The sequence below is a fragment of the Wyeomyia smithii genome, chromosome 3, assembly GCF_029784165.1.
Source record: "Wyeomyia smithii strain HCP4-BCI-WySm-NY-G18 chromosome 3, ASM2978416v1, whole genome shotgun sequence".
In the NCBI taxonomy this organism is placed as follows: domain Eukaryota; kingdom Metazoa; phylum Arthropoda; class Insecta; order Diptera; family Culicidae; genus Wyeomyia; species Wyeomyia smithii.
In genome coordinates, this window is record NC_073696.1 from 6,386,082 (window position 1) to 6,409,830 (window position 23,749).

Here is a 23,749-nt window from a genome sequence, read left to right on the forward strand (position 1 = left end):
TTAGCGTTACTAAAATAGTCTTAGTTCATGTTTTCCTGAATTATTTATTTTTTCCTACAGCTGATCACAAACAACAGTAGCACAGCGGTGAGTTCATTCAATTTTTTTTTAGCCTCAGCCTAACCAAATTCACCGGCTAAACACGCGATATCCGCGTACGGTAAGCGCGTACACACATAAAAAAATGATTCCACAGCGGTAAATTGTGTAAAAACTGTGACTAGGGTGTGACGCGAAGGGTGCTGGGGGTAGGCATGGAGAAGGATGCGCTAGTAGAGAAACACAACCGCCTCCGGGGGTTGGTGGAATTGAAAAGAAAAAAAAAATACTTATCATGGCAATTGCGGTGGTGGCGTATGTTCTGTTCATTCTCTAGCTAAGCTTCGGGAGTGCCGGTGTGCCGTCCTTTTGGTTAGTTGACTACCGAAACCGAAGCAGAACGGGTGTTCGGTGTTGCGCACGAAAAGCGATCCAGCAACACAACACAAAACGGGTGCGAAATCCCGTGTGAGTGTGTTTTTCACGCTAATCATCGCGCTCGATAACAACACTCACGGTTTTGGGTGAAAAAGAGGCTTAGTGAAGTGACTGAAGATTACCGGCGGAGGTTTGATTGACGGAACGCCTCCGCGCGGCCGGTTAGTGCGTGTGTGCGTTGTCGCAAAATTGCGTGCCGACCGGAGGGTTGGAGATGACAAGCAGTCAGCGCAGTCGGAAGGTAGAAATGTCATAGTAAATCCGCCAAAGGCGGTTACTCAGATCACTGCAAGTGATAGATTCGTCAGTAGAGAAGAAACTAGTTTTCCCTTATTGTGTTTGGTGAACCGGTTAGAACTGACGGCAACGCGATCCGATGGCAATCATAACTAAAGCAGTGACGGTGAAGATTACGAGTCGGTTGGGTTCATTATTGGTGTGTTCGCTTGATTTGTTGTGAGCTGCCGGAGGTAGATTACCACGCGTTACCATTATTAATGTCTGTTTTTCGGCTATAAGATATATTGTTGTTTGAAAGCAAAATAATCACTTTTACATCATCAAAGCTGGCAGTAGAACGAAACTAATCGAAAGTAAGTAGATGTTCATATCAACCCATCAATCATCTGTCATTGTTTCTAAGTGTGAATTGCACGTTTTATTTACAATGCAATGGAATTTTAACATCTCTACCTTGTTTTAGTGCTATTGTTGACAACTTGTTTTGATTGCTGGGAACGTGCTTTTATGCCAAAAACAAGCATTTTAATGCATGTTTATACTAGTCTGTCGCAACAATTGAATAGTAGAAAGAGAAAGTCAATACCAGTTGTCAAGTAAAATTTCTTCAAGGTGTCCACTTGACCCGCTTCTGTCGTTCGGAGATTTTTCCGTGGTGGGTGGGCGTTTTATTGATAGTCGTTAGAACGCGTCTGTCTCCGCAATAATTTGAATACAAGAGCTTGTAACTTCTTTTTAAATATGACCGCTCAGTGCTCAAATTCAGGCAGCCATGTTTTGTAAGGAATATTATAGGCCATTATTGGCTCCATACCACCTCATCACGACCGTAGTGGCATGATGCCTAATTAAAAAAAAAAAACAAAGAATTTTCTCGTGGCCTTCGATGAAAGACATCAGCAACCCTTTTTGCAGGCCTTTTTTCTCGTAAATTCTCTTCCTGAGTATGCCTGTGGTGATGAAAGATTGGCTTTTAAAGCTAAGGCTAAGTATGGAAACCAATCCTGAAAGTTATTTAAAATTTTTCAGAACATGGATTGCTATTGTTAATAACGGCAGATGAAAACTTCGTCAAATAATAACAGTTAATTCTGCGTAGATTTTTTTTTTCGTTACGATTGGGGGATTTTGAATTTTTTTAAACGTGTCCAGATTGTGATGGATACAAACCTTACAAAAAATGATGTGTTGATATTTTAATACAGATAAATCTTGTGTAAAAACCAAAATATATAGCAGGCTTTTATTAGTTTGAGATATAGTGTATAGTTACTTTACTCTAAAATATGCTTTTGACAATTTTGATTTTTTTTATCGAGGAAGATTATTAGGTGTACTCCAAGGTAGATGTCTCAGAGGGAAACGAACGAATCTCCGTTGAACGCGTTCTATTCTGTCTTTCCAGCATTGGTCATGAGGATTCCAGATAATGCAGGCACTTTCCAGGATTAGTTGAACTAATGCATAGTACAATGCTTTCAGACAGTGTGGGTCTATCAAATCTGGGGCGATTTTGGTTATGAAACCAAGTTGTTTCAAAGCTTTGCCGATGATACCGATATAAAGTTGATTGAACGTGAGCTTGTGATTCAACAGATCCATTTATCTGATAAAAAAAAAATGAGCACAAACATCGATGGAATGTTATAACCACTTACTTATTGTTAGCTTGTTTTTGTTACACCTGTCACCAAATGTGTTTAACAGTATTTGCAGGCATTGTCTGTTTTGACAGATTTATTCGATTAATATTCATCGATCTACTGTGTCAAAAGCGGCTTTAATATCTGTATACGCAGCGTCAATATAAGATACAAGTTCTTGTAAATTAGATCAAGTTAGTCGACATGAAACGACCCGGCATAAACTCATGCTGATCAACTGGAATATAGTTTTCCGTCCTTTTCAGAATTACACCACGAACGATGATTTCGAAGAGCTTAGATCCAGCAGAAAGGCTGGTAATTCTTCTATAGTTCCTAACGAATCATTTTTCAACCTTTTTGAATTCAGGAAACATGAAGAATTGTTTCCGCATCGCTAGAAACTTCCGTTGCTCAAAAACACAAACAGTTGTAAGGAATCGGTACAGCCATCTCAAACCGGTTTCTGTTAGCGTGATTACACCATAATTGCAGTCACTAGAAGCAAAGAACAATTCGTTGTCTCTTTGGCCTTTAAACCTCGCACGTTTATAAGTTCAAACATAAGTAATTAGAGAAAATATTGGGATGCTAATACATAATAGTATTGGCAGGACAATATTCTAAAATTCGTCAGAGCTAACTTCAATTACGTATTTTAAAATGATGAATGGCGGAGTTGAGGAAAAAAATTAAAATAGTTTAAAACAATAATTAATAAATTTGTCGATAAAATACTTATACATAAGATGGGTTCAATCAAGACAATAGTTTGCTTTAATATAAACACCTTCACTGAAGTACTTAGCATTGAGCATGAGCATGAGCATGATTGACCGCCCGCGGTTGCTACTCCGTTATTGCCAGATCAGCTGTAATAACACAGAGAACCAGCGGATGATGTTTGGGATTAACATTCATCCTCAATGTGTTAAAACTGGTGACCTTAATCTTTATATTAGGCAATACCAGCGCCGGCCGCATCCGAATGCAGGTCAAAGAAGGAGTATGTATAGGAACATGTTGACGTGATACTCGCTTTGTTGGAAGCCGAGAACACCTCTGCACTTCCACGAGAAATCACTGGGATGTTGGAGGTGAGGGAAGGGTTTGCAGCTGGGTTCGTTTTGGTAAACGATGCGCTGATTTCGAGCACCGGGTTCATAACAACTAATATCGTGCCTATGAAATAATTATATTTACCGCGAAAATAAAAACGGGTTCCGAACTCATTCTGTTTGATGATGTAACACTGAAAAAACGAAACGCACGTGACCTATGATTGAACGCACACTGGACCTATAATTGAGTTGATCCCGGACCTACAATTGAATTGAGACAACTCAAATGTTCGGACATCTCCTTACGAGGTCATAATGTAACTGTAACCGTATGTAACCGTGAAACCGAAACGTATCTTTCATTGATTTATATTAGTCAACTATATAATGTTACTAAAGCTACGAATCACGAAAGTTGTATCCACGTTAATGCCCCTCCACTCTTATGTTGTGTTGAAGTGACCCTTTTGGCTACCAACAACTATTACGCGTTGATGATCAATCTGTAGAAAATACGATCTCATGGATGGTATCGACGCGGAGTATCCAGATATTTGGTCACCAGCACATCTGGCTTTATGCCTAATAAATTTCTCGTATACTGTTCGTCTATTTAAAAAAAACTATTTCATGATTTGAGACCGATTAAAACACGAAAGACCATGGAAAAATGTGTGTGGTTTACTTGGAAGAAATACAAAATTTATAATTTCGTTCATGGAATCGAATTAAACCAACAAGCTACAAGTAAGTTGTTGGGGCCACGTACACGTGTGCGTGGTTTGTATCATAAAATATACAATTTCTATATAGCGCTTGAACGAGTCCGTTGATACGATGAGTAACCTGTGACACCTATCAAGTATGAAAACTGGCAGAGTTGCATGCATTCAAAGCCTTATAATTTGAAAAATGCAAATATACAACCATACATAATACAAACAGTGTTTATTTACAAAGGGCCAAATCTATAACAATCCGAGTATACATGAGCTAGTTTCATTTCCACCTATAAGATTACAATATGGTGAACTGAGAGAAAAGTTTATTTGTAACAATATTTGCGCAAAAGCTAGAAAAATCATAAATTGCAAAACGGTAACGATCATATATTTCCTAATCTCGCGCGCGGTAAATAAATATTTGACTATATAGTTAGACAATCGATATATAAGTGGAGCGGAATATTTAACTGACCGATTCTGGCTCATTCATATTTACTAACGTTCTGCTTATCACGTTCAAAGATTTTTAGCACGCGCTCATTACGGAAAATAGTACATTTCGGTAAGCCGAGCTCGAGCGATTGATCGAACGGCTCAAGAAAATGAACCACGGTTCTTTGCGCGCTAAAACGGATGGTTCGCCCGAGACCGAAGTTTACCGAAACAGCACGATCCATCAATCTCGCGAATAATTGTTAACTATGAGGCGTTTATTGAGACGGTGAGTGACCGGTTCAGAGTCGCTTTCGGTAAAGAACTGTTTTGCCCACTTCTACTTCAGATTGCATGTAAAAGAACACAAACACCGATACTTATCTTCCAATTCCCTTCACATTTGTGAATCGTTGGGCCAGTGCGAGCAGCAGTCCCGGTAATTTGATACACACTATCCAGATATGCACACTACCATCACGAAACTGCGAAACAAAGAGCCGCGAGACAAAACACAATCTAAAGTTTTCTGAACAATTTAACCAATTCCGCTAGAACAATCATAATTTCACCGATAAAACGCACTAAATCGATTTCACTACACTCGATTCCCGTTTCGTCCAATTTTTCTCCCGAAAACTAGGTATATGAATTTTTCATCATCTCTCGACGTTCAATTTTCCACCTTGTTCAACTCTCTCTACACACACAACACACAGTGATGAGAAGCAAACTAAAACCAGCTGCAAGCGACGGTGGCGTAGTACCACTCTATATGCTATTGCAGCCATTTTGTCAATCGATGTTTACGGCATTACTACACTCAATTGGTGGATGTTTCGCAACAAACATAACACAACAAGCCGCAAACTCTTCCAAAAAACACTTGTAAATTTAAAAAAATAAACGCACTTCGCGATAACATTTATAACGAACACGCACAACATTAAAGCAGCTTTCTTCCTATATAACACGCGAGCGAAAATTTGTACGACCGATTTCGGTCATGGCTTGCTCGAATCAGATCCTTCACTGAAGTACTTAGCATTGCGTGAAATCTTGTAACGGATATTATCATTCAGCAAGTAATACTCTCTCATATTACTTCCATTTGTACAAAAAATATTTTTTTAGAAATAATGACTATGCTTTAGCTTCTGGATCAACTAACCGTAGCCCACCATTTTTAAAATCCAGGTATAGTTGGTCCCTTTTTAATTTGAACATGAAACTGGTCCAAACGTCTACATGCTGACTTGATTTGCCCGAGATGTTGATTTGATGGTGGGACTATTTGGGCCCCCAATAATAAACTGAAGAAAGAGTGGTAAAAAGTTTAGATTTTGCGTGCATTATAGAATGAATTAGATAATTTTAGAATTCTCGGTCTTGTATGAAGGCTGGAAGTTGATTTCTGGTGACCGGAAAATGATATTTCATATCATTTTCAAATTCAAATGGTGATCTCCAGTTTCTGGGCTGCTGAAAAAGCTATGGAAAACATACTAAATTTCCCTTATAGTGCACGCAAAACTATCAAAACTTTTAAAGCAATAATGAAAAATTTTCCCTTATCAATAAATTTATTACTTAGTAAGCAATAAAATTGTTTGTAGTCAAGTAGTATGTGTTATTACAATATTTGGCACATGTTTCGAGATCACGACTCTCTAATAATGGCCGTTACAATCACATGCAAAAGTTTCACTTCTTCCTTTGAAAGCTATAACGAATACAACGTAACAAATTCGTTACTTAACCCTTATGGCCCAGGTGTTCGATCTATCGAAAAGTATTTTAGAATTTTCTTCGCATAACTGAGATACGATATTCCATTTTCTGTATATGATAACTGTGAATGTTATGCACAAAAAAACTACTGGGCACCTCCACTCTCTTCTCATTCCGTAGGGAGGAGAGCAATTTACGCAAATGAGTTCAAAACACAATTTTTCAATATAAAAAAGATAGTTGAAACTTTAAATATTGATATATTCTAGTAGCTTACAAATGAAATTATTTTTTGTACTAAATATCGATATTTCACAAGCACTACAACTTGGATGGCGTCACTTGGTGGAAAATGTCTATTCGTTTTACCAAACAGTGGTCCAATACGTGTTCATCAGGGTGCCTTGTAAATCAATTTTATTCGCTATGAAACACGACTTTCCGAGGTCCGATCGAGCTGAAATTTGGCATAGAGACTATTTACGAGACGACAAAACTTTTGAGACCTACCGCTAAACAAAATTTAAAGATCAAATTTTTCTCATACATTCCATTGGGATCCTAATTCAGACATTGTCACAAACCCGCACTATTCATTTGTAGAAAAGGTAATGTTCATGTATATTCTGAATGTTTTTAAGCTTTTGTTCCACATAGAGAACAAATTTCAATAAAACCACATTTTCCAGGATTCTTCACAAAATTTTTTTTTTTCATCACACATCGGCCCACTGTTTGGTGAAACGAACAGTGAAAAATTCGGCTTTAGAAAGTCGGTAAAAATTTTCTTCGTCGTCTTCGTCAAGAAGATTAGAGCAATACAAACCTGTGTCTCCCTTTATACCTGCTGCTCTGGTATCTTCGTTGACAGCACACATCCAGCGCGTGCGAGGTCTGCCTCGAAATCGTCGGCCTTTACCCAGTTCGAAAGTATCCCTATCCATCTCCACCGCAGCACCAACACCCGCAGAACTACCACGCCCTTTGCCAGCCACCATGTACTTTGTTTTGGCAGTGTTTATGGTGAGTCCAATTCTCACAGCTTCCCTTTTAAGAACTGTAAGGGCCTCCTCAACTGCTCTACGGTTAACACCAATTACATATATCAATATCGTCCGCGAAGCCTAGAAGCATGTGGGATTTCGTGATGATGGTGCCGTTCCTCTGCACATTTGCCCTTCGTATTGCACCTTCTAAAGTTCGAGAGTCCGTCACCTTGCTTCAGACCTTCTAACGTCACATACGCGTCCGAAAATTCGCCCGCTGTCATGACGCATGATGTGAAACCGTCAAGCGTCGCACGTAACAGTTAATTTATTTGGTTGGAGAACCATGTTCTAGCACTAGTTGCCACACCTTTTTGCGTTTAACTGTATCGTACGTTGCCTTGAAGTCTGTTTATTGACTGATGATGATGTGCTGCAAGTTTTGTTCTCGAAACTTGTCGAGGATTTCTCTCAAGGTGAATATGTGGTCCGTTGTAGATCGCCCCACTCGAAAACCGCATTGGTAATTTCCAACAAAGGCTTCTTGCAACTTTATAACTTTTTTTAACATCTTTTTTTAGGTTTATATGTTTACAATAAACTAGAATTCATTCCGAGTTCATTGGTACCAAAAGGTTGAAAATCCGTCGGAAAACCATCGAGATATTAATTAATTATGTTTGTTTTTTTTTTGCAGTTTTTTGCTGTTGTGTACAGAGTACACGAAAAAGTTTTTGTTAGAAAAACATTTTTTCTTTAAGAGTTTTCACTGTGGTTTGTTCTGATGAGTTTAAGGCAACTAAATTGTCTATCTTAAAACCTTCGTTTTGAAAAATCTAGGATATGAAATTAATTTTTTTAATTTTTATAAATAATAGTTCAGATAATTTTCTAGAAGTTATCCATTGACAATCATTCTCTATCTTTCGTCATTATTTAGATATGTTGATTCATAAGAAAAAGGTTTAAATACTTCAAATCTTTTCAAATGTTAGTCCAGATAAATTTCAAAAAAATGTTTGCAAAGTTGCTACGTTTACTAAGACCTGCACACCAACAAAGTTTTATTGAGTTTTTTTTTGTAAGATTTGGACCACTGCGACCATTATTTTGATCTTTTGTGGTATTTATTGAGTTTTGCTAGGGTGCCCAAGAAAAATGAAAAGCATTAAGAGAAATAAAAAACTGCCAAAAACAACACCCATACTCAAATAATTCATATCTCGTTGGTTCTCCGACAGATTTTCAACCTTTGGGTACCAATAAACTCGGAATGAATTCTAGTTAATTGGAAACATATAAACCTGAAAGAAACAAGATGTCAAAAAAGTTCTAAGCGTTGCAAGAGTCCAGATTTTGACACACACTCCTAAACTACGGATAATTCCCGGTGTCCGTTCATCCCGTCAAATTTCCTAGTATTTTTTTAAAACTAGAATAGTTTTCTAGAAAAATGGAACCAGTTTCATCGAAATTGATTCATTTTTCTTGAAGTTCTGGCTATTTAAAAATTGACAAAATTTTGCTTGTCTCAATCATTTTGTCTACCCCCTATAGGTTTCTACTTTTAGATAGGTCATATGAGTCCTTACAACCAATCCGTAGGTAGTTGTTCCTTAGACCATACTCTTATGATAATCTGGTCAATTGCACTACACAGCAGGCTGTCCCAAAAAATCTATGTTGAAAAAGTCAAGGTGCTCAGCCATAAATTGAAAGATAATATTATTTATAGCATTTTTGTAGAACAGCGGTTCTCAACCTGGGGTACGCGTACCCCTAAGGGTACGCGAGAGCCTCTAGGGAGTAAGCGAAAGAAAAATCAGTAATGGCGGACAAAGCAATGTTTTTTATAATACCTCAGTTGGTGTTCAAACTTGCTCTCAAAACATGACTGTAGCAATAAAACAAACTAAAGTCCAATTTGAAACCTGGACTAGACTACTACAACGTGATCTACCACTACTTTCTCCCACTCTGCGAGGACATTAGAAGCCAGGGGGTACAATGATTTTGAAAAATTTTGCAAAGGGGTACGCGGACAAAAAAAGGTTGAGAACCGCTGTTGTAGAAAATTTCGACTTTCTAAAAAATTGTTCTCAGGTTGCCAAAGTCAAATAACTGAATGCGGTACTGAACTAAACCATGCAAAATATACAAAAACAACCCCACAAAAATAAAAAAATATATGGAAAAATGTAGGAATCCAACAGAATTGAAAAAAGTGCAAAAGATTGGTTTTGTAGCTTAAAAAAGTCATTTTTTCATAAATTTGGGTTGCCCATAGCAATTTTTTAGAAAGTTTTACATTAGAAATGTTCTACAAAAATGCTATAAATAACAAGTTTTGTAAAACTAAAACACTCCCCATGTTGATGTATCTAGAACCGGAACTTAACCCAGAAACTAGAAACCTATGGCTGATGCTATTATAAAATCCAAGATGGCGTCACGGCGACTGTTTCCTGAAGCCGCTGCCGATGATGGTGGTGCTTGTGCTGAAAATGTGTGCCCAAGCTCCGTTCATTGTACTGCATTGGTTTCAGTACAGATGCTTTGGGAGTTTCTTATTATATTGAGTTTAGGGTTATCCAGAATGTGCTGAAACATGTCTGGACGTGACATTGATGTCCTGCACAAAAACTATGACACGTTTAAAACAAAACAAACGTTCTTAGTTTCTTCCATTTCTACATAGGTACCAGTGGCAGCAATAACTAATCTCGCGTAAACGGATCTTATTCGGCTGTTTCGAAAGCACTGACAGCCTTTCGACGAATAACACTGGTCTACCAAAGCGAAACAAAATGCTGCCCTAAAGCTCGAAATTAGTGCCCTACAAAGATTATAGCTTTCAAACCATTCTTGTGAAATTTGGTTCCTCTAGCCAGTGTAAAAAGGCTTCAACTTACGTGAGAGTGTCGCATAGTAATTGCCCGCCAGGTTCGTCGCTTCAATGTTGTGTTTACAAGAAAATTCATTTAAATCTCTGGAAAAAAATGTTGGTAGCTGGGGGCACCAACATTCACAGGAATGGCTAAGAACCTATAAACTTTCATTTTTTTCTAGTTTGAGATTAAGAGCCATACCTGTGTTGACCAGTGATGTAAACGAGCCAGAGTGCTCGAGTAAAACGGCTTCATGTATAATGTATGGGAATGACGTTGGTGACAAGAATATGGTTAATACCTACCTGATGGAAATGTTAAAATACTCCTAAATAATATTTTTACAATTAATATGAAGTGCAGTGAAGGTTGCAGTGTTGCAAGTACAATTAGAATAAATAATGCAAGTGAGCCTTGTTACCAGTTCATTAGCGATTTTTTAATTATTTTTATTCAAATTCCCAATAATTAGTTTCGGGTGCCATTTTAAAGTCCGAGATAACGTCTTCCAGATTACGGGAAGCTGAACACACCATCTATAATCTGAAAAACGATGACTACAGGGTATTCAGTAAGTTCGAATACAACTTTTATCGTTGTGCAGGTGCGCACCATGTACATTCTGTGTATTGATATTTGTGTTAGCTTAGGCTAACCGACGCGCACGGTGTCAACTTGCTGTCATTTGTGGTTTGTTTACTGCGCTCGATTAAGGAGTATCGTTACCTCGTAGTAAAGTTGTTTGCGAAAGTGAGCGACTGGGCAACATATTCCGGTAGTTGAAATCCCACGGATACAGTGTGACATACATTAGTCATAAATTACACTACAGACAAATACCAACTCATCACAACCTAATAGATTAGACCCACAATAATGCCTCCCAAATTTGAGTAGGAAAACAGAAAATGACCAGTGGCATAGTCAGCAGTAGTATCGGTAGCATAGAAATAAATTTGACAAATGATGTGTGTTTTTTTGACTATAATTCTTGACTAATGAATGTTTTTAGATACATTGATGCAAGACTATAATTTTTTGACGACTGTGACTGTTAATCATAGACCAACGGACGAAAAACAACGTTTTCTGTAAGCCTGTAAATTTGATGTAACTATGCAAGTTTAACCAATTCGTTTTATAGAACCCTTGATAAAGATGCAATAAAGCATTTATCGGTTTTATTTTTTCAATGCCCCAACTTTGGCATTAAAAAAATAAAACCGTTTCAATCGCTTATTGGCTATTTTTTAACATATTTTAAAAGTGTATTCGAACTTACTGAACACCCTGTAAGAGATTACGTATACACAAATTTGAGGCAGTATTTGTACCGAATATTTTCTAAGAAAAGTTTGCTATTTAAAGTGAATATCTGAAGCGAGAATGTTGCTGTTTGCAGTTGAAAATCAGCTTTAGTGTAAATCTTTCTACAGAAATATTATAAAACGTCCAATCTGCTGTGATCGGTTTTTTGATCGATCGCTTTCTTAAAACCGTCACAACTAATAAACACGGTGATGGTGAAGAGTCAAAACTAGTGTTTTGGATTAAAAATACGTTTGGAAAAGTTGCTGAACTATTGCTATTAGGAAAAGCGGGTGAAGGTTCAAAAGAAAAATTGGTGAAGGCTTGTGATGAAGAAGGGTAGCAGAGGAGATGGAGTTAATGTGTTAGGCGACCAAGTAGATGATAGAGAAAGGATGATAAAAAGAGAAATGGAGAAATGAGAGTGATAGAAACAAAGGGGAAAGCAAAAAAAGCAAAAAGCAAAGAGATATCCTGAGGAAGAAAGAGTGAAAAGGCAAGACAGTGCAGAGAGAATGATACAAACTTAAGTTTTTGAAGAAGAGAAAAAAACAACGCAAAGATGAAGATGGTATTTCTTGTGTAATTAGTTCATAAAAGTTTTGTAGAACTAGTTCTAACTGCAATGGTACTTTAAAGAAGAAATTTTTACTAGCTCAGTATACCTAATTCTGTTGAGATTCAGTATCAGCTTATTATGTATGTAGGCTTTTAATTCAATACGCTTTTTAGTCCGGAAATTTTGGAAGAGATTGAACATCGAAGGGTGATTTTCTGTGCAAGCGTTGAACGGAAATCTTGAGCAGATTGAGTGTTGAAGGTCTCCTCCTCAGCATGACTCAACAAAATATAATCTTCCTCTTATGTTCCAAAAACCAAGGCTTTAACGCCAATTTTTTTTTTCACCCGTATTGAAGTACCAATATTATGTGCACTTATCATGAAACATAAAAAAAAACTACTTCAGTATCAATCACAATACAATCATGCATTCGATTAGATTAGCGTTTCGGAGGAAATGATTTTTTTTGTCGTATTCACCTTTTCACCACTGTCATAAATGCATAGGTAAAGAACTGCTTCTCGTACCAGATGCGGTAAGTAAATAAGCCTACGAATGTGTAATATTTCGCAATCCCTAGCGAATGCAAAAATCGGCTAGTTTTCGATGGTGGAGAGGCGTGGCGTACGATAGTGAAGTTTTTTTCAGAACACAAAATGACAGCGGCGATGCGTTAGTAAAGCGGCGCGTCATCGATGCGTGACAGATTGATCGAGGTGAAGCATTGAAATGTAAGCTTTCTACTTGTCGCGCAATAAGTGCAATCAAACAAACGTAAAGCACGTGATCGGGCGGCAGATTGCAGCGAACCGGTTTGGGGTACTTGACAGTGATAGTGTAATGATGCGTCGCTTTTCCACGTGTTTGTGGGTGGAGATTAAACGGTTAAGTTGAGGTCTTCTATCTTTAGGAGTTTGCAGATGAACCTCGTTGAAGGCGTTGAAGAGTCCAAGGGTAACTGAGGTGAACGCCATCCCGGTTGGTATCAGGTACTTATCGGTTATTTATCAAGCTTCGGTGATAATTTGTCTGACTGAATAAATTGCTCCGGCGCTGTTTATTTATACTGATCTGTCAGCCGGTCATGCGACAGCACAGCTGATAACGGTTGCATTTTCATCAATAATGATTTCCTTCTTCTTTCCGCGTTTGCATATTGCAGCTAAAATAATGGAATCGAAGGTCAGTCATTGTTTGACTATTTAAATCTTGCGATGGTGGGTTCTTTGTATGTTGCTAAGTGGGGCATCTAGCAACAATCGTGTTCTAATCGAATATCATAAATCGGTTTCATTGTGCATGATTATCGTCCGTAATCAAGGTACATGTTTGACCAATCGTCTCGCCTTGGTTATTTTTATTGGTTCGATTTTTGTTTTAAACGATTCCAGCCAAAACTGGTGTGGAAAATTAAGTCATACTTAATTTCGGTAGATAATACCTGAATTCATATAAGCGAATAATATTTACAAGTGCTGTTTTCTACGAACTTCCTTTCGAAACTGTCGCCACAGCCGCTGTTGTTTACTCGATTTGAAAGGAGCAGCAGCTGAAAGGAAATGCTTGTCAGCCTCAATTAAGGTGCATTGGACACACACGACGACGCCTGAGCGGCGGTCGATGATAAACCGCAACAAAATGCACTTTTGTTCAAAGTCCGGCGCTGCCTCTAAGTATCCATCTAATTTATGTAATGTACACATCATTATCAACTTCAAGTCACCATCAGAATGAGCAATGCGGTCGCAATTACCTGCACTCACACGGGAAGCGCGCGCAGTATAGAGATCAATGTTAGTTGTGCCATTCGGTGTAATTTATCGGCTCCATAGAACCGATCCACTTTTTTTATGCAAGTCATCTAAATTGATCATTATCAACTTTCGCGCGCGCTGCCCAGTTGCCAGTCTGGCGGCGGCGACTCGTATTGGCAGCAATTTAATCTTCATTGCACCGGTTGACGGAAAACAAGATACCGCTTGGTAAGAATAGCGTTTGTTGTTTACGTATTGATTCCGTTTGAATAAACAAATAGAACCGTTAATCAATTGATCTGAATTAAGAGTTCGTATAATCCAATAATTCTTATTATTCCTGCTTTATGTGTTCGAGCTTGAGAAAAGGCGAAGGCGAGCTTCTCTGTACTTTGATCTTACGCTAGGCAATTTATTCCCCCCCAAAATTCTTTAGAAATGAAGGTATGAGGTCATTAATTCAGTACGCGCTTAAATAACTAGAAATTTGTTGATAAGTTTTGAGTGTTCGACGTGGTTTGATTCAACAACAAAGTTGTATTACAAATCTACTATATAAAAATGGAATTCCGTAACGTTTGATCTTATTGATGTTATTGCTTCCGTCTCAGTGGTGTACAGTCACCACCATCATTTGAAATCGTTCTAAATCAAAAAAATAAGCGGTGATATGTAGGTTTTTTACATGAAAATGTTTGTTAACGTTCAGGAAAGACATTTGGGGAAAAATAAAAAAGTATCTGATCACTAAAACTTGAGATTTTATTCACAAAACTACGTAAACAAGCAAAAATATGACTTTTTATGCTGAATTTGCCTCTAAATCAAAATTTAAAGCGATGACATGTTATTTTTTTTTACATTAAAATGTTTGTTAACGTTAAGGAAAGACATGTGAGGAAAAATATTAAGTATCTGATTACTAAAACTTGATATTTTATTCACAAAGCTACGTAAAACTTGCAAAATCATGACTTTTTATGCTGAATTTGCCTTTAAATCTAATTTCAAAGCGATGACATTTGATTATTTTTCATTAAAATGTTTGTTAACGTTCAGGAAAGACATGTGAGGGAAAATAATTAGTATCTGATTACTAAAACTTGAGATATTATTCACAAAACTACGTGAAACATGCAAATTTATGACTTTTTATGCTGAACTTGCCTCTAAATCAAAATTTAAAGCGATGAAAAGTGATTCTTTTTTAATTAAAATGTTTGTGAACGTTCAGGAGAGACATGTGAGGAAAAATTAAAAGTATATGATTACTAAAACTTGAGATATTATTCACAAAACTACGTGAAACATGAAAATTCATGACTTTTTATGCTGAATTTGCCTCTAAATCAAAATTTAAAGCGATGACATGTGATTCGTTATCGATATTGTTTTTAGCACATTTTGCATGTTGTAGGATGAGTACAACGGTACACCGTGCCCCGGAGCTGAGTCAAAAAAAAAAAAAAATCCAGTTCGAAAAGACTCTCGACCTGATCGGGGACCGAACCCGATATCACAACCGTGTGGGAGACAATCGACATCGCTAACCACAGAGCCACGAGGACCATATACAGCATACAGAATACAGAAAAACACCTGAAAATCCTTTTTTTCAAATTTATTCGTATTATACGTATACATGCGAAATCTTGACTTCTTATGCGCAATCAAAATTCAATTATTTGTGTTTTTTTTTCAATACTATGTTCGTTGTTCTTTCACCATTTACATTTTTTTTGCAGAATAATCCATGTCTCAAGCATAAACATTTACCATTTCTGATGTTTTCGTAGTTTTGTGAATAGTTACATATTACGGCATTCGATTTACTTTTGTACTTTTGAATTTGAATTTGATTTTTATTAGAGAGCTTTTAACCAGAAGGTCATTCAGCTCTTAACCTTAGGCGTCGTACACAAATTACGTAACGCTAATGATCTAGATTTCAGACTTCCTTTCCTCCTATGTAACGATAGGTAACGTTCGACATGACTCACCCTCTAAAATTACGTAACGCTGATCAAATTTTCAATTTCGAGCAAACATCACAGTTACGTAACTGTCTATACTACCCCCCGTCCCCCCTACGTAACAATAAGTAATGCAGACTCAACCCCCCTCCCCCCCTTCATGCGTTACGTAATTTGTGTAAGACGCCTTACTGTTTTCCTTTTTTTACGTTAATCCAAACTAGAACTCTTGGGATATTTAGCTGGAGGAAAGGTTAAGATTCATTGGTTTGAATATCGATAAAGAGGCAGCTTAAGCATTAAAAATCTTTTATTTTCTTATTTTCCACGAAGTTTTGTGGATTAAAAAAAGGCGACTTCCGGTTTCAGGAAAATGACCTAAAATGATATTTGGCCAACAATTTCAATACTTCCGAAAGTGGACCTCCATACGTCATTTTACAGCGATGACACGTGTTTTTTTTTCATTAAAATGTTTGTCAACGTTCAGAAAAGAGATTTGAAGAAAAATAACAAGTATCTGATTACTAAATTTGAGATATTATTCACAAAAATACGTGAAACATGCAAATTTCTGACTTCCAAAATGATATTTGGCCAACAATTTCAATACTTTCGAAAGTTGAACTCCATACGTCATTTTTAAATCCAAAATGGTGACTTCCAGTTTCTGTAAATCAGCCCAAAATCACAAAAAACAATCCAATACGGGTATTTCCGTTCTGTGCGTTCTCAGAATATTGAAGTACTTAAAGTGATGATGGAAGTATAAGATGTAAATTATATTTTTGAAGTGAGTTGAGCTAATGCAGCAATGAAATATAAAAAAAAACTATCTTTGACACCTTTGACCCCGAGCATCGCCGGGAAAGTTCAACTAGTGAAAAATAAGAGAATAATAATGTTTATAAAATGACCGACCTCCACTCGAAGCGGTGATCTCAACGACCGATCGCAACGCATCTGTCAGCCGTCACACACATACCAAGGCAATTTATTGCATCGGTAAACTTTGCTTCGCAAAGTGTGATTAGAAGATTCTCAGCCTGTAAGGCTGAGTCGGAAAAATAATAAACTCAGCACATAAACACCTGTCTAACACGTATGCTTTCGTGTTTGGTTCTTCGATTTTTGTCTTCAAATTAAGAAATGAAACAATTACCTAAATAACATCCTCGCAGCCGGAAATTGTCCCCTGGGACATCTGAATTTGACTGCTCTACCGTGACCTCCTCCATATGCTACCTAGCGGCAGCAGCAAATAAAACAAATTAATTCTTTCTCGCTGCCACGGCTGCCCGACACCGGGTGCAGAGTGACTGGATGCTAGAGAAAGGTGAAGGTAATCATTCGCCCACAAAACACATTGGTTCACACTATTTTTAGAACCCGGCCCCCTCCCAGCACAATTTGTGTCATTTTGTTTTCGGTTGCACGCGATGACCACGCGTTCCTCTGTGTATCTGAGCGGTCCTAAGCGGCGGATTGCGGCGGCGGTGTTACCGTTCGGTCGACTCGTCTGTTGGCATTTTATTGCCGCGCGTGCGTTTTTTCTTCTTCCTCAACCGTTCGCTCAAGTGGCCAACGCGCTGCTGTCAACGTTTTTCTTGAACAAGTAGAACTTTTATTTATTGCTTGGAAAAGTGCAATTCTGGAAGTGGGACGGTTGTAAAAAAATGTTATTAAATCCAAGCAGCAAGCTGCACATGTTCTAATTTAGAAGAAGACACAACAATATTGTATTATTCACCCCAGCTTATTCAAGTTGATATTCAGAGAATTTTATGAAAGCTGTAAATATAATTAAAATGATTTCAGCTCGAAGGTAAGGTGCACTTTACTGACCTAAAAAATATGTAAAGTCTGTTGCAAAATTTTCTACGGTGAAAAAATCGCTTGTAAATAAACTTTGAAAAGAAAAAAATGAAAACAGCAATACATTCCAACAATCATGTGATAATTGTAGACAACTCGTGACCAAAATGCTATCAGTAAAACTGAGTATGATTGTTGGTAAGAAAATGCGTAAACTACAGCGAATTAACGCTTGAATCGAAGGCCACATAACAAATTTGCCAAGATATTGATCGGCTGATAAAGCAATCTGCCGATTCGGAACTCAACAACAATAGAAGTGGCGCAACTCAAATTTAAAATAAATACCTCCAATCACTGGATCCATTTGAGCTTTATCATTCAATTCAAAACATCCGTAATAAAACTGCATTCGCTATGCGCCGTTGAAAGTCATTTGAAAGATACAAAAATATAACACCAGTAAATTTCTGGCTACGAGTTGATATCAGGGAGCCATTCATTGCATTATCATTTTGTCCATTGGCTAAATATGTTATCAGGCAGAATTTGCAGAAACAAACAGAACCGGTAACACCGAGATAAGACACAAAAAAAACAACCGTTCGCGATGTGCATAAATCAATCACAGAGTGGAGACACAGTCCGTCACACTGAGCTTCTCATACACTCACTCACTCACTAATTTACCGGAGACGACAGTAATCGGATGTTGTGGGTCGGACACGACACGGCACCCGCCGCGTATTTACGGATGATATATCGAGCGCGGGGATTCACCAACGCGCCGCCACTTTTGCCTTGTTTGTACTTTTGTATACACACAGTCGCGTCGTGTACAGGTGAAGGTCGGATCATTGCGAGAGATTAAGGCAATCCCTATTTTATCAGCGATATCGCGACTGTTGGGTGTTGCGTACTCTAATGCCCTCGCAAAAATAGACCACCAATTGCCAGACGCCACCACCAGGGTGACTCAACTAGGATCGGATCGGATCGGATCAATGGAAGGGTACGGAAACTGGAGCAGCTGGAATCGTAAATCAATCATTAACTCGACATGGCCTGCCGAAAGTAGAAGGCGATACGAACGGTGTGGGCGGAAGGCTATATTTGGCCCCAATGCATAGCAAACAGAATTATGCTATTATTACCGTACAACCACGAAGTGATAGAGTGCACCTCACTATCGAACGCCACATACCGTCGTCAGTCAGTCACATTATGCTGATGACGAATCCAGCAAGTTGGTAAGGGTTCAGTGTGGGCGTTATAAATAGAAGTCGTTATTTGGGGGGTTTAACGGAACCTGAGGCCACAAAGAAACATTTCAGTAGAAAATATTGAGCCTTCAAAAGAAAGTCCTTATTGGATGAGTGGCAATGTGAACATTGAAATGTGGACTATGTAATTAGGATTAGTTTTTGGCTTACCTTTTCTTTCTCCGACATCAAGTTGATTGATGGTCAATAACAAATCCGTCTGAAGTATGCTAAATTTCGAATTGGTCCTTTGAGAGCGGTGCTGGACATTCTTGACTTTAAATAGGAATGTCAGCACTGCTCTTCGGGAAAAAAGGATCAATCGATAATCAACTTCTTCTAAGTTCAATTATCACCGGATTATCAATTTAAATATTTATCCGAAGATTTGTCGTATTGAAGGTCTAGAGAGTGAACAGAAAATTGTTTTTCTTTGAACTACCTAGTAAAAGACAACAAAGAGCTTCACCCCTTTCCTGCCTCAGCGAAACATGCTGCCTAATTATGGCTATTTGAAGACATCAAGCTGTCCATCTTACAACAATCCACTGAATATAAAACCATGCTAGTTAAATATACAGCGACGATAAAAGATTTGCTCTTTGTTTATGAGATACATAATTGACGCCGTAAACCATTTATTTGTATTGTGCCGTGTCAAATAAACGTTGTTTAAACAAAAAACAAGTGCATCACCTAGAATGACAGAAATATAACGACGAAAGAATGCTGTTGAAAACCCGAAGCAAATATCGTTCCGAGCTTGACAAAATTGAGAATTCGATTCGGCATTTTCAGAAACATTAACAAGATGAACTGTTTTTGTTTGTATATAACACTCAGCCAAAATCTGACCTACTAAAAGACTTGAACGACTTCCACTACCATCTTTTCCTACAATTTAAACTTTTTTAAAGCAGTTGACCGCCCTTCTTCCCGAAGTGATCGTAGCTCTCGATGGTTTTCTATTGGCAATGGTGAAGGTTACTATGCAAACTCTCACGTAAGTTGATGCGTTTTGGTAATGGCTAAGGGAACCTAAATTCAATGGTTTAAAAGCTATAATCTTTCGAGGGAAGCTATTTCGAGCTTCAAGGCAGCACTTTTTTCGCTTTTATCGACCAGCTCAAATCGGTACCCAACTTTATTATTTCAGAAATTACGCTTAACTAATTTAGCTAAATAATAAGTAGACATTAGTAGACTGACATTTTACGTAGATCAGACACCTACCATTCGATTTCTGAGACTTTTTTACTCAAGATAAAATATTATTTGACTACCACTTTAAGATATTAGTGAATTACCATTGATGTTCAGAAATATAGACCGTTCCGATAATTATAAATACACTTACGATCAACCGTCATTTCAAATAACGTGCAGTATTCAACCAAACGTTGGCTGCGTCCTGTTGTTTACATCCAAAAGAAACAGATGCTGTCATTTTTTCTAACATTTAGTGCGAAATTTTGAAAATGCGTGGCCTTTCTCCCGAGTTAAGAAAGCGAATTGTGCACAAATGGGGCACCGTGAGTGGTCTTTCTATAAGAAAATTAGCCAGAGAAGAAGGTATAAGTGTCGGAGAAGTTCAAACCGCATTGCGGAAGTATTGTAAAGAGTGCACATTTACTGATGCCCCAAGACGTGGTAGAAAACCCGAGCCTGTTGATCCCACAATGGACAAAAAAGTTAAGGAATACTACAAGCGGCATCCTTCAGTATCAGTACGGACATTCGAGTTCGGGATATAGTTGGAAATACAACAACCGTACGCGTGCTCGTCTTAAAACTCTAATATTCGGTAGTTTTTTCGATACTTTAATCAAAGGCAACTGCTGCTGAATAGTGAATTGGTGAAAGTTAGTGCTCCTATCAAAAACCCGATAAAATTTGATGAAAAACTGCTGAAACTGTGAAAAGTGAAAGTCACTGTGCAAGTGTAACGGATCGCCTACGATACCATGAGCATGAGCATGAGCATGATTGACCGCCCGCGGTTGCTACTCCGTTATTGCCAGATCAGCTGTAATTACACAGAGAACCAATGGATGATGCTTGGGATTAACATTCATCCTTAATGTGTAAAAACTGGTGACCTTAATCTTTATACTAGGCAATACCAGCGCCGGCCGCATCCGAATGCAGGTCAAAGAAGGAGTGTGCATGGGAATATGATGACGTGATACTCGCTTTATCGGAAGCTGAGAACACCTCTGCACTTCCACGAGAAATCACTGGGATGTTGGAGAAAAGGGTAAGGTTTGCAGGAGGTTTCGTTTTGGTAAACGATGCGCTGAGTTCTAATACCGGGTTCATAATAACACATAGCGCGCGTACGAGTTTATTATATCTTCTACGGAAATCATAACACGATCCGAACTCATTCCGGTTGATGATGTAACACCGCAAAAGTAAAGCGCACGCGAGGATACCGGACCTATAACCTAATCAAGACAGATTTCAATATTCCAAAATATGTTTATGAAGTCATTATGCAACTACCGAAACGTATCTCTCATTGATTTATCTCAGCTGACTACACAATGTAACGAAGCAACCAGATATGCATTACCAAAAACAAGAAAAAAGTAAATATATAGACCCTCAACACATACTGCAAGCGGTCAGCAAGAGAGCTTCAAAAACGGCCTATTTGCTTGGCCATCGCCGTTCGAATCGAACGAAAAAAAAAAAAAAGAAAAAATAAAGATGTGTGCGTTGACAGACGAGTCGCGTATAATCCTGATATTAATTGCAAATAATTGCGATATTTGGTGGCGATTAATTACAATGTTTTGTCGCGATTAATTATTTACGATATTTATCGAACGAACGGAACCTACTCTGAATCACTGCGTGCTGTAATAGAACCTACGGGTGGACAGTCTGCGAATAAATGGTTTGGTACACCTCGGAAGTCACAACACACCAAAAATCTATATTTGAGCAAAGCTCACCTGGGCCGAAAACACGTTTACCCCGGAAAGTTATGCGCGACCGCTCTATTCCCTCTTACCGACGCATACGCGCGGAGACACGGTATTTCGCGTTGATTACCATTTACTTTTTGAATAATAAAGCGAAGATACCTACTGAGTATGAAAAACTGGCAAAGTTTCATGCATTCATAGCTAGAAAATTTTTAAAAATGCAAATATGCATATCTAACAAGACCAAGTACTAATTAGATTTAACAAAATGCCAAAACAATCGCAATCAAAATTTATTTGCCATGCTGACCGACAAGATTTCTACTTAATTAAATTAAAAATTGCCTATGTGTTTCAGTATTTACTCAAAAGCTACAAAAATTATAAAACAAGGGCATAAAACTGCTCTAAATTTTCGTAACAGCGTCTCCGTTCACCTGAGGAATTAATATCAACAATGAAGACTGACGCGCAACTGATTCGACGCAGTTAGCGTCGCATCGGCCCAATCGGTAGTTTAAAAAAATTCAAAACCGGCTTCCACGAAGCCGCGGTCACAAGCAGGGATGCCACAAACACAGACCAATCTCTGCAAAACAAAATTCCCACACAAGTATATGTACATACAGAACTGCAAACGCGCCCTTCAAAATACAGGCCGATGTTAGGCCGACGCCACACTGCAAATGCGTCCTTTCTCACGAGAGGAGAAAAAACAACAATGAAAACTGACGCGCGTTAAAACACATCCCGAACTGTTTCGACGCAGTCACCCGAACAGCATCGGCCCCAGTACGCACTGTACCTACTGTAAGCGATTGAGTGAGAAAATTCCAAAACCGGCATCTAAGAAACCGCGAAACCGCGATAACAATCAGAGATGCCACATATGTAAATTTAAATTTATCTGTGAATTATAAATTTCTCATTCATACAGTTTACAGTTTACAGATTTGTAAAGCCATATAGATTCCTACGATTTTCTACGAAATTTACAAATTTTTATACAGACTTTTATACTGGAAATCTGTAAAACATTTTCGATGTTCAATATACAGAAATGTAGCATCCCCGCAAAAGGAATTGTGAAAAGCAGAAAAAAAAACATTGGTTCCCTTTTGCCATGCAAATCAAACAAAAAAAAAACACAGGCAAAACGTCACCAACACTAATACTTATCTTTTAATTCTCGCGTCCTCTCTGAACCATCATGCTGGTGCGAGAACGTGCCGCACGCAAGAGCAACCTTGCACTTATTCACACACACTTATGGCAAGGCAAGGGCTAGCGGGAAACGTGCTCCGCCACCGAAAAAGAAATGCAGCTCTCACAAATTAGCCACAAAATTGCACGAATCTTTCACGGATTTCAACATTGACGTCACTAACACCGATAATACGAAACCGCCACATTTCGTATTACCTTTTACTCCTCCCTTTGCACTTAAAATATAACGATTACGCGACGGGAAGGCCAAATAAAATGCGTCGACATTATTGCACTATCCTCAACCGTGCACGACAACCCTCGGAACACTTCATCGCGATTTAAATCAAACACTTGGAATTCACACCGAAACAACAGCGGCCTTCATTCAATAAACGTAGACACATCCCTTTTCCGGATAGAAAATAAATCTTATAAAAAATTGAAAAAACGATGAAAAATTCCGAAGAGAAACATTTTCACGTCCGTTCTTGATCACAGCTTGCTTCGATCTCTGTAACGGATTGCCTACGATACCATCGCAAAAAACTACAGGCACGCATAGTGCAGTTTAAGTGGCTCATCTCATATATTTTCACGTATAAAGTGCAGGCGCTACTACATTTACATTTGACAGCATTTGATAACTCTAAAGCATAGCATAGCATAGCATATTTGATCGCCCGTGTGTTGCCCGCGATTGACCAGAATCAGCTGAAATTGCACAAAGAACCGTCAAAATGGTGCCTAGGA

At 38.2% G+C, this 23,749-nt stretch overlaps 1 protein-coding gene across 1 annotated transcript in view; it reads left to right on the forward strand.

The window, feature by feature from the left end:
* Window positions 1-375: 375 nt before the first annotated feature.
* The window catches only part of LOC129733177 (cGMP-dependent protein kinase, isozyme 1), a 118,625-nt gene continuing 95,251 nt past the window's right edge, over window positions 376-23,749 (forward strand). The window contains exon 1 of the mRNA XM_055694802.1: window positions 376-1,070. The gene's annotated coding sequence lies outside the window, so the exon portion shown is untranslated. The remainder of the gene's footprint in view (window positions 1,071-23,749) is intronic.